We start from the raw sequence: 11,627 nt of genomic DNA, 5'->3' as shown, positions 1-11,627 counted from the left end.
CGGCTCGGGCCACTTCGCCCAGCCCCGGCTGCGGCTCTGGGGGGGCAGCCACCCTATGGCATCTGCAGGCGACTCCGTGTGCCCCGAGGGGGGGCCCCCAGCCCGAGTGTCCCCCGCTAGGAGCCTGCCCGGCCCAGCCATAAGGTGTAGGCGCTGCTCCCCAACGCAAACCGCAGCAGCCCCAGGGCGACGCGCTGCTGCCGCCAGGGCCGGCTCTAGGCTTTTGCCACCCGAAGCAAAAAAAAAAAAAAAAGACGGCCAGAATGCCGCCCTTGAAAATGTGCCGCCCCAAGCACATGCTTGGGTTGCTGGTGCCTAGAGCTGCCCCTGCCTCTGTGCTTCCCGGTACCTGTGTGCAGTGTGCCACAATCCCTGTCGTCAGAAACTAGGGAAGGGCACTTACTGCAGCTGTGTGGGTGAAGCTCCTAACAACGAGTTCAGGAGCACATGGTATACATGGCATTCAGCACCTCTAACTCATCGACTTGGGGAGTGACTAGGGGTTTCAGAGCATTGGGAGAGCAGACCCTGCCCAATGCAATGCTGTACATACAGCAGCCATTGCTATGCTGCATAACCTTTTACAGGCGCTGAAGACTGAGCAGCCTGACTTATGCTTGGCAGGATGGGGCCTTTATCAGTTTACTCCGTGTTTCCCAAACTCGTGAAAGCTGAACCTCCTCCTTCAGGAAAATGAGCTCACTCACGCCCCTTCCAATCCCACCAGCAGTTGCTAAGGTTTGGCTCTTCATATGCTCTTTCCTCTCCTTTGTCATATGCTTTGATGAGCAGTGACATAGTTAACAATGTTGCTGTTTAAAGTGTCATCATTCGGCATCTGAGTTAGCATTGAAATGAATGGGAGCAGTTCACACTGTAGAGCCTTTGTTTCAGGCTCTCTGCAAACTCAGGGAGACATTGCTGCACTGGTTACACTCAGGTCATGCTTTCAAGGTATCTTGGCAAACAGAACAGCTGGAGACTTATTAAAAAAAAAAAGAAATGGAAACTCAGACTGTGGCGAAAGATGGAAATACCTGGCTGTGCTCCCCTTTCTCCGGCTAGTCCTATAGACTTCAGGAAATGTTGAGAGAACTGATTTTACAGAACATCTGATCTATTAGAAGGCTATGGAAACCCACCCAATAAATCACCAATCCCCATATCATGCGGAAAGCTATGTGAATCAGTCTTGTTTACAGGCTCATTTGAGCTTTTGATCGATTTCCCCCATGAGTTATATTCTGTATAACATAATGCAGAATTCAGGGCCAAATTCTCTCCTCCCTTATGCATAGGACTGCACCATGAATTCAGTGGGATCACATGGAATCTCAGGGAGGGCAGAATCCAGCTCTTTGGCTGTACAGAAATCAGTATTGTGCCTGGAACCACCAAGTACAAAGTTTTTCTATCAAAGAGCTGGAAAGGTTTTGAATCCTGTTCAGTCTCCTCGTCTTACCAGCTCTTATTAATTCATGGGCAGGTGTTCCTGCCTCAACGTCTCCCAGATGTCCCCTATTCTCATGCCAGCTTACCAGTCATGCTGGTCTATCTTTATTCCCTGCCTGGAACAGGGTATCAGATACAAGGTGGATGGAGCTGATTTTCAGCACTGGATACAGACAACAGGCGTAAGAGAACACTGCCTCCTGCAGCAGCTAAAGCAAGACTGGGTAAGATTTCAACTGCACTGTAGTCTGCTCAGAGAATTGTTGCCTGCTTCCCTGGGCACAGGCAGTACTGCCTGGGTAACTTACCTGTGTGATCGCCTGCCTACTAGGACTGCTTGAAAATTTTCCATCATAATTTTTTGACAGAAAATTGGGTTGTTAACTATACCAATTTGGGGGAGGGAACAGGAGAGGGGGAAGCATCTGCTTTCCTTAAATGATCCATTTTACATCAGAAAATGTACAAATCAAAATGTTCCATGAGAAAAAACACCCATTTTCTGACAAGCTCTACGTAGGATCAGTGTCTAAGGCAGGGCAGGGGTGGGCAAACTTTTTGGCCTGAGGGCCACGTCGGGGTTCCAAAACTGTATGGAGGGCCAGTAGAGAAGGCTGTGCCACCCCAAACAGCCTGCTCCCCCATCCCCTATCTGCCCCCTCACACTTCCCGCCCCCTGATTGCCCCCCTCAGAACACCCAACCCCTATCCACACCCCCGCCCCCGACAGCCCCCCTGGGACTCCCACACTTATCCAACCCCCCTGTTCCCTGTCCCCTGACTGCCCCAACCCCTACCCACACCCCTGTCCCCTGATTGCCCCCCAGGAACCCCTACCCCTTATCCAACCCCTCTGCTCCCGCCCCCTTACCATGCCACTCAGAGCAACATGTCTGGCAACCGCACCGCTGGGTTGGAGCCAGCCACGCTGCCATGCTGCCTGGCAGGAGCTGGCAGTCCCACCAGCCAGAGCACTGGTGGCATGGCAAGCTGAGGCTGCGGGGGAGAGGGGACAGCAGGAGAGGGGCCAGGGGCTAGCCTCTCCGCTGGGAGCTCAAGGGCCGGGCAGGACAGTCCCGCGGGCTGGATGTGGCCTGCGGGACGTAGTTTGCCCACCTCCGGTCTAAGGCCAAAAGGGACCACTAGATCATCTCTAGTCTGACCTCCTGTGTATATCACAGGCCAGCAGCACCCCCTAACAACCAAAATGAGACCCACAGGAGACCAGACTGTTATGTGCCACAGGAGGGAGTGAGGTGCACTCGTGCTCAGGGACCCTGCAATGGCAGGAAAATGATTAAGTGAGATATACTCAGACAATCCTGACAAGTGACCTGCACCTACATACTGCAGAGGAAGGCGAGAGAACCCCCAGGTCACTGCCAATCTAACACAGGGAAAAATTCCTTCCTGATCCCACATATGGTGATCAGTTAGACCCTGAGCATGTGAACAAGAACCAGCCAACCAAGCACCTGAGAGAGAGAATGTTATGTCCCTGCTCAGTGCCCTGGCCCACCCCACTCAATTTCCCATCTCCAGCCCTGATGCTTCAGGGGAAGGAGATCAAAAAAACTCCCAGAATACACTGGGGGAAATGTCCCTTCCTGACCCTTGCTGGTGTCGTCAGATGCTCCCGGTGTGGTACTCTGCTCTGTTCAATGTTGGTATTAATCGGCTGTGTGCGTGTGTTCCCTCTGTGTGCTGCCCCAGCTCTCAGCAAACCCAGAGAGAACCCACAATGACCACAGACTCTAGTAAGGTACGAAGGCACATCAGCCAGGTTTATTGTCGAAGAGAAACACAGTCTCCAGCTTTCCCTGGCAAACGAAGTCCAAGGTGCTGCTAAGGTGCGGCTAGCCAGTACTTATGTGCTCCCTGACAACGGACTCAGCTCAGTCAGTGGCGGGACTTTCCACTGCCCCCTAGGCTGGACAAAGATATCCACTCAGGGATGCATTCTTATACACAGATACAAACAAGTTACACATCACTCCTGATGTATTGAAGTGCAACTCTTCTACGCAGCAAGGTACAACCCCTCTACGTAGTAAGGTGCCGCCTCTCACCTTGTACATGTTGGTTTGAACAAAACAACACTATCCATCATATTCCCCTTTTGGCCCTGTCATTGGGATGGATCAGCCTGTTCCTGGTTGTGTGTGGAATGTACAAGTATGCGAATGTTCTGATATCTGGTGTCCAGTACCTTTTAGGTATGTCTCTTTTTGCAGCATCAGCCCTTTCCTTGCCAGCTTCTGTGAGCAGGGCCTGCCTCTGGCTCACAGCTTAACTTTGCTTTATGTTAGCAAAGGCTTGACCATTACTTTAGTTCAGGCCTTAGGCCTCATACCGGGCCTCTGATACCAAGGTTTATATCTCAGGGCCTCCTCTTACTACATTCCCCCACTTTTTGTCTTTTTACGGGGAGGATGTTTACCCATCATCCCAGAAAAGCATAATGCATGGACTAAAGATAACCTAGTGGGCTAAACGCTGTTATGTGGTTACCTCATTTTACCATCCATACACCCATGCCCCATCTGTCTTTTTAGTCTGCACATTCCCACGTACGACTGATAGGCAGATTTTATTATCCAATTATTTTTTAGTTCCTTATGGTGGGCCTGGGACCATGACTGAGGAATGTAGTATTATGATTGAGCCTTAGAGGCACTCCCAAATAATTAATATATATCAATTATATGAATATGGCATATATATTTGGAGTGTGTATGGGCATATATGTATAGTATGTATGTGTACCTATGATACCATCTTATATCCAAGCATAACCATGTTTTTCCAGTCCAGTGTTGTACTCTGGCCCTTTTACTTTGGTGACACAGATAGAAACACACTCTTATTAGGGCAATTCCAGTTATCACCTGTCTCATCATTAGTAGTAGGCTGAGTGTTTTGAAATATTGGGATAGGGATTGTGATAGTGTGTCCCACAGTGCTATGTATATAAGAAGTAAAACAGAAATTTGGAGTAGTGACACTACCACTGAGGCCTTTATATATAAATATATTGTAATTAGTTACTACCCAGTACTGTCCATTCATGTTATAGGTTACCCTTACTGCAGGTTGTCACCCTCTGGTAAACTTTACTGGGCAGGAAACAGAAGTGGCTAGCTTCTCTGTTCCACTGGATGCGCGGCTCTGCGATACACCAGTAGTTGACATAGATCCAGTTGTTTATTATGGATGCTGTCTTCCAGATAACCTGCTGAATGGACAGTAACCAATTTATCAAATATTGCTGTGTCAGGATTTAATATTGGTACCCAGACACTGAACAAAATTGTTTTGAATAACATGTGCCTCAGTTAGGATGCAGTGTCAGTAACCCAAATTATGACTGGTATTAACAGGGAATTTGTTTACCCAATTTGTAGTTACTATGTAACGTTTTGTTTGTTTACCACTTTGTTTTTTCCTTGCCTTCATGTTGTTTGCTGCCATTTGTTTGTTAATTTTTACCTGTGTGTTGGTTAAACAGTTTAGCAAGGTTATGCACATTGTAAGTGTTGTACAGCAATAAGACAATACAGCAATAAGACAACAGTACAACAATAGTACAGCAATAATACAGTTGTTTTTACATAGTAACCAAGTTAAAATTAAATGATGGCTTATTCTGGTCCAGCTAGTGGTTTTTAGCTGATTGTTAACTTAATTGTCCATATATGATAGATAGAGATGTGTTTGACCAGTCTTTTATTTATAAAGCACTTCATTTTTCTTTTCTTGATGCTTGGGGGTTTCTTCACTGTATACTGATATCATCTGGTATTTTTGTGGCGTGATGTCTTCTGGTGTCTTTAGTCTGTGGGATGCAACTTAAACAACTTTTGTTAGTTAACAGAGTAAAGTTTTTGTTTTTTGTTTTTGTTTTCAGTAACCCAAACTTAATACACAGTTTAACTTAGTTTGGTTACAATGTAATAAGAACAAGGTAATAGGGACTGAGCCTTTTATAACACAAGCTATACTTTTTCAATTGTTGTATAGATATTCTTTTTCATTTGAGGTGCATTACTAATATTTCATACAAAATGTAATGCTTAACGGCTAAAATAAATGCTCACAATCTTCCATGAGAAGGTGTATTGCTTTTCCTTGCCGAACACGTTGTTTCAGCAAAAGAGTTAGTAACATAATTTTAACAAGGTTTTTAGAGTTAATTTGCTTGAGATACCAACTTCACTCTTGTTAACTGTTTAGATGCACAAACTTTCACAACCATTAAAAAGAACAGGAGTACTTGTGGCACCTTTCACAACCATTGCTTCCCATTAACATAACATAACAAAAGAAAAGCGTATAAAATTAAACCAACTATAAAATTAAACCAAAATAAATTTTAAATACAGGTACATGCAAATACTTTGAGGGTATTTGAGGGTATACTTTCATGATGCTTTGTTATGTTTGGGAGCCAAAGGTGGAAACCTGTTGAAAACATGGAAACCTGTTGAAATCATGGAAACCTGTTGAAATTGTTTGGTTAGCTTTATGCATAAATTGTTATTTTAAAACATTTTGGTTATGACATTCTTATAACTATATTTAAAAGTGCAAACAAGTTTATAAAAAGCCCAAACAAGAAATTAACATTTTGTTAATATTATCTTTACCTTAATGTTGAGGTTTCCCCTTACATTTTTTCTTTGAATAACAATTTTTTTTAAATTAAAAAACAAAACTCTGATTGATAAAAGAGAGTTCTTTTTGTTTGCAATTGCATTATTTGTTGAGGCAAAAATATATGTACATATATTTGTAACTGAAACTTTTTTGAACTTTGCACAAAAAATTGGTGCTAATAATACTATGATTATACCCCAACCATGATCTTAAAATAGTGTGGTACCACATATACATATATATTTTTAAAAGGGTATAAAATTGACTTTTATTGCAACAAAAAATAAAAATAATAAAAAATAGTCACGTGACCCACACAACATACAACACACATGACATACAGGACAAACTTACAATTAAAAACAAATGGCGCCAGAATTCTATTCATAACTATACAAAATAAGGCAAACAAAAAAATAAATAAATAAAAAGGGTTAAACATTTGAATAAACAAATTATTTCCTTATTTAAAATTTGTAACATACATTGATAAAAATATATTAATATTTGCTAAATGTATTGTATTAATTTGGTAACAAGGAATTTCGCATTACTTTATATTTAACATTATTTTAAACCTCTGCTGTATGGAAATAAGAAAAGCCCATGTTTCAAATATTAGTTAGTGGTTAGGATTAGAAGCAGAGAGTGCATTTCTGTTGCTTGGCAACCCTATCGTCAAGAAAGTTAGGAATAATTCCAGCTGTTGCATTCCTGAAGGGTTAAAATAATTAATTTACTGGATTTATTTAAAGTAAAGTTTTTACCTTGTTTTCTTTTTGTTTCTTGTTTTAATCTGTTTTCAACTGCTTTATTTTTTGGAGGTTTCTGTAAAAACTATAACTTTTAACTTTTTAAAACAAAAAGAGAGCAGAAGTGAGGAGAAGCAGGGGAAAGGGGGGAGTGAAGAGCAACCTAGGAAGGTAGAGAGACCTGAGCCAAGAGAGATTAACTCTATCAAGATATTTGAAAGTACAGGCAGCAGCAGCAAGTTTGGCAAACTAAGAAAGCATATAAAGGACAAAACTTAACCGGTATGTACAAATATTTGAGAAAGAAGGTTCTATTTTCAGATATGAATGTGGAGTGTGGTTCCGTGGGTCAAAGCAGTTGGGAACCTGCACAGTTAGGAACCGCGCTCCTGGTTTTTATCCTGGCTTTGAGAGGAGAATGGGGGTAGTTACCTGCTCTTGTAAAACCTGAATTTGTTCCCCCAAAGTCTGTTGCTTTTGTGTGCATGCCAGATGGATGGCAGGAGTGCCCTTTTTTGCTGCAGTTAACTGGTTTTGGGCAACTCCATGTGTTAATGCATCAATTGTAGGTGTTAACCCACTTAATTTTGTTTTTTTACTTTGAAATTCTTTTTTATTCACTCCCCCGCGATCAAGTCACAGCTCCTGTCTCCTAATGTGCTCTGTGAACTGTTCCATATTTTCCTTCATCTGATTTACCAATTCTGTGAAAGTATTATGTGCTACTCTTTCCTTCTGTGCACTTACTTGTCCCGTTCTGACAGGCACCAGTCTAGGTCTCAGTTTAAGTTTAACTGGAACCTGGCTTTTATCATAAGGTGGTGGTTGCAATGCAGTGGACCCCGTTTCATCTTTTAATTTTACTAGGACCACCTTTTTCCACTTCTGTCCCCATTCTTCAGGCACAGGGTAGCTACCTGAAGCCTGCTGTTTACCACCAATATTTATAACATGGGACGGCACATGTATTTTTGGTAGGTTACTTGCAGCTGTTTTCAATGTTTCACTCTGTTCCTGTACTGGTTGTCTCTGGGCTGCTTGCCACCCTGCAAGGGCGGTGGGAGCACTCCAGGGCTGTGTAGCATTTTTTGATTCTTTTAACTCTTTCTTTGTTACTGTTACTTGCCCTGCCAAATTTGTGGCGTGCTGTTTCAACCATCTCACTGCCATAGACATTAGTTGCAGAATTCTTGCTTTTTAACTTTTATCATTTTTTAGAGCCTTGGTTTCTACCATCACTCTACATATGCCAATCCATGTTTCCCCACTTTTTAAAAATTCATATGGACCCCCCTTACTGGCAATCCAGCGGGTCCACGAGTTATCAACTTTGTGGTGATATAAAGGGAGGGGATAAGGAGGTTCCCTAGCTCGAGGTTTTCTGCCATGTTAGATCGCGATTCCTACAGTGGACAGCTCGCTTACTCACCAGATCAGCGGTCGGGATCACCAGTGTCGTCAGATGCTCCCGGTGTGGTGCTCTGCTCTGTTCAATGTTGATATCAATCGACTGCGTGTGTTCCTTCTGTGTGCTGCCCCAGCTCTGCACAGATAGCTGACACAGCAGAGCCGAGAGAACCCCCAATGACCACAGACTCTAGTAAGGTACGAAGGCACATCGGCCAGGTTTATTGTCGAAGAGAAACACAGTCTCCAGCTTTCCCTGGCAAACGAAGTCCAAGGTGCTGCTAAGGTGCGGCTAGCCAGTACTTATGTGTTCCCTGACAATGGACTCAGCTCAGTCAGTGGCGGGACTTTCCACTGCCCCCTAGGCTGGACAAAGATATCCACTCAGGGATGCATTCTTATACACAGATACAAACAAGTTACACATCACTCCTGACGTATTGAAGTGCAACCCCTCTACGCAGCAAGGTACAACCCCTCTACGTAGTAAGGTGCCACCTCTCACCTTGTACATGTTGGTTCAAACAAAACAACTCTACCTATCATATTCCTTGTTGTGTGTGGAATGTACAAGTATGCGAATGTTCTGATATCTGGTGTCCAGTACCTTTTAGGTATGTCTCTTTTTGCAGCATCAGCCCTTTCCTTGCCAGTTTCTGTGAGCAGGGCCTGCCTCTGGCTCACAGCTTAACTTTGCTTTATGTTAGCAAAGTCTTGACCATTACTTTAGTTCAGGCCTTAGGCCTCATACTGGGCCTCTGATACCAAGGTTTTTATCTCAGGGCCTCCTCTTACTACAGCTGGTAGCCAACTGAAGCCCTGAAGCATGAGCTTTAGAAACATAAGCCATAAACCAGAAGTGATCCCCAGGGCTGCTAAGCCCTTCCCCCTTCCATCACAAGCATCCCCATCATACAATTGCACTCATACATTTGTCCAGCTCTCTCTTAAAACCGTTTGCTCCCAAAGCTCCTAGAGAACCTCACACACTCTGATGGTTAGAAACTGTCTTCTAATTTCCAGCCTGAATTTGTTCATGGCCAATTTATATCCATTTATCTACCTTAAAGCATTCTGCATCTCCAGGGACTGCACAGACACTGACCAGCACCTGTACATCCCTCTTATCAACTGGTAAAGATGTGCCTGATTCTTCCCTCTGTTGCATGGGTGCAGCTCCCATCAGCAGCATTAACTACAGCACAGATGGCAGAGCGCATATCTGCAGAAGTCTGAGGGGATGCCCAAAAAGAAGTGACGCCTGATGCATCCCCGCCCCCATGCTGCAGAGTGCCAACCCTGAAGAGTGGAGGTGAAAGTCCAGGAAAGGGTAGCCTGGAACACCAGTTCTGCTCTCCATCTTCCATGCCCCCTCTCTGACCTCTTTCACTCCCACAAGGGGTGCATAGGGCCCCCCCTGACCTTCCCTCACTCTCTTGGCTTAGCTGGGGGCTTTATCCTTTGGCATTGTGTGTGCCCAAGGATGGACAGACGCTGAAGCTCTGTATTTCAGCAGTAGTGCCCAAGCTGGAATCAGGACCCCATGGTGCTAGGCCCTGCACACACATATGGTGGGGGGGAAAGAATCCCTGCCCCCAAGCACTTGCACTCTGAGCACACAAGATGATAAAACACTGAGAAGGAAATGAGCTTCTGGGGATGTAGGTGAGACTTACACAATGGGCCAGATCCTCAGCCAGTGTGAACCAGCGCAGCTGTACTGGAGTCAATATAATTGAACTACTCTCATCTCTACCAGGTGAGGACCTGGCCCTATTCTGTCAAAGTATCCCCAGTATGGATGTGCCCGGCCGCATTTAATGGTAGAAATAATGAAAAAAATAATAACCATGAACAATCCTGGCCTGTTCCCTCATTCAGCTCTGTGCAGCTCCCACGGGGGGTGGGAGGGTGGGGGAGATTCTGGCAGCCTCTGGCAGCTGCTCAGGGGCGTGGGGGGGAGATGAGGGATCCTTTCCCAGCAGACGGGATGTCAGTGCCTGAACACAACACAGAAGTGATAGAATGAGACATCCTGCAGGTGAGGGGCAGGAGTTAGGCTGTAGCCACACCCCCTTCCATGCCAGCTGGTGTGGGAGGACTGGAGGGAGCACATCTTGCAGCCTAGGACAAGGTGTAGCAGTGTCATTCTTATGCGTCCTCCCCCTTTTTACCACCCTTTCCCATGCTGCAGCAGTGCTCATTAATGCTACAATACTCCCGTAAGTGTGTTTTCCCCCTGAGTTGAAGGCAAAGGGAGGCATCTGCAGAGCATGGAGCCCCTGAGCCTCCAATCACAGATGAAAAATCCACTAGGACAAAACCAGATTTCAAGAGAGAGCTCTGCAGCCCGGTGATCCATGCAACAGTATTTGCCTTCCAAAGGCCAGCTTTAAATCTGTCTCAGGCTGGATCACACATGCTATGAGTTAGGTGGCCTCAGTGGAATTCCTAGCGGACAATACGTACATCCACACAATTCAGAGGCAAAAAGTCCTTGAACTTTCAGTGCAATTTCAAGGAGGGGAAAGCCCAGGAGATTACTGAGATCAATAGAGGATTTGGGTAAAACAGGACCCTCCATTGACTCCTCTCCTCTGGGCTCTCAAATCCCCAGGCTGCTGCTGGCCCAGCCCCATTAGCTATTGTTCCTATTCATGCTAAATGAAGGGGCTTTTGTCACAGAAACCCGTTCGGGGTCAGCCTGCCCCTTGGTTATCAATCTGGCTCTCTCTCCTCTGTTCATTACCCCACCTCCCCTGGTACAATGGGATGTTTTCTTCTGGAGCAGCTTCCTGACACCAAGTGGCTCCCTTTGGCTTCCAACCTTGTAATGAGATGTCAGGATGTGCGAGCCCCAGGCGCCCACGTCCCCTCGCCCCCAAATTCCCCGTTTAACTCCTGGTCCTATCTATGTTATGGGAGTTGCTAGTAAAAAACAAAACAAAACAATCAATCAATGACATTCTAATAGAGGCTGTAACTGGCCACCCATTAATGACGCATCCAAGGTGTCATGTGCTGTAACTTGCAGTCCCACCGACTCCTAAATAGTATGGAAAAAATCTTCCTAACCCAGAGAATGGCACATCCCCCCCAAAATTAAGCGCCTCCCCCCTGCAAATCACTAGCCACTTTTGAAAATGCAGGCTGTATTTTCAGATAATAGGTCAGATCCTCCTGCCATTGAAGTCAGCGAGTGTCTTGCCATTAACTTCAACGGGAGAACTGTGCTGTGTTGAAATATAACCAAAAAAACCATTTACAGTCGTATCATATAGTTGGGCTGGGGCCACGTATGGATGTTTCAATCCCCCAAAAAGGAGAAGTTGAGGAAACTAGTGAGCGAGTGCAAACAGG

General features: G+C 45.1%; 1 long non-coding RNA gene across 2 annotated transcripts; it reads right to left on the bottom strand.

The window, feature by feature from the left end:
* Nucleotides 1–3,210: 3,210 nt before the first annotated feature.
* Nucleotides 3,211–8,759, bottom strand: LOC128847209 (uncharacterized). 2 transcript variants are annotated; one of them, XR_008446876.1, is made up of 2 exons: nucleotides 8,290–8,759; nucleotides 3,211–5,932 (listed from the first exon to the last, which is right to left on the bottom strand). It is a non-coding gene; the product is annotated as an uncharacterized LOC128847209 (long non-coding RNA). The 2 variants fall into 2 exon arrangements; XR_008446877.1 differs by having other exon boundaries at nucleotides 3,211–5,913.
* Between the last annotated feature and the right edge of the window lie 2,868 nt (nucleotides 8,760–11,627).

This window comes from Malaclemys terrapin, chromosome 13 (genome assembly GCF_027887155.1).
Source record: "Malaclemys terrapin pileata isolate rMalTer1 chromosome 13, rMalTer1.hap1, whole genome shotgun sequence".
Lineage (NCBI taxonomy): Eukaryota > Metazoa > Chordata > Testudines > Emydidae > Malaclemys > Malaclemys terrapin.
This window is presented reverse-complemented; position numbering and strand designations above follow the sequence as displayed.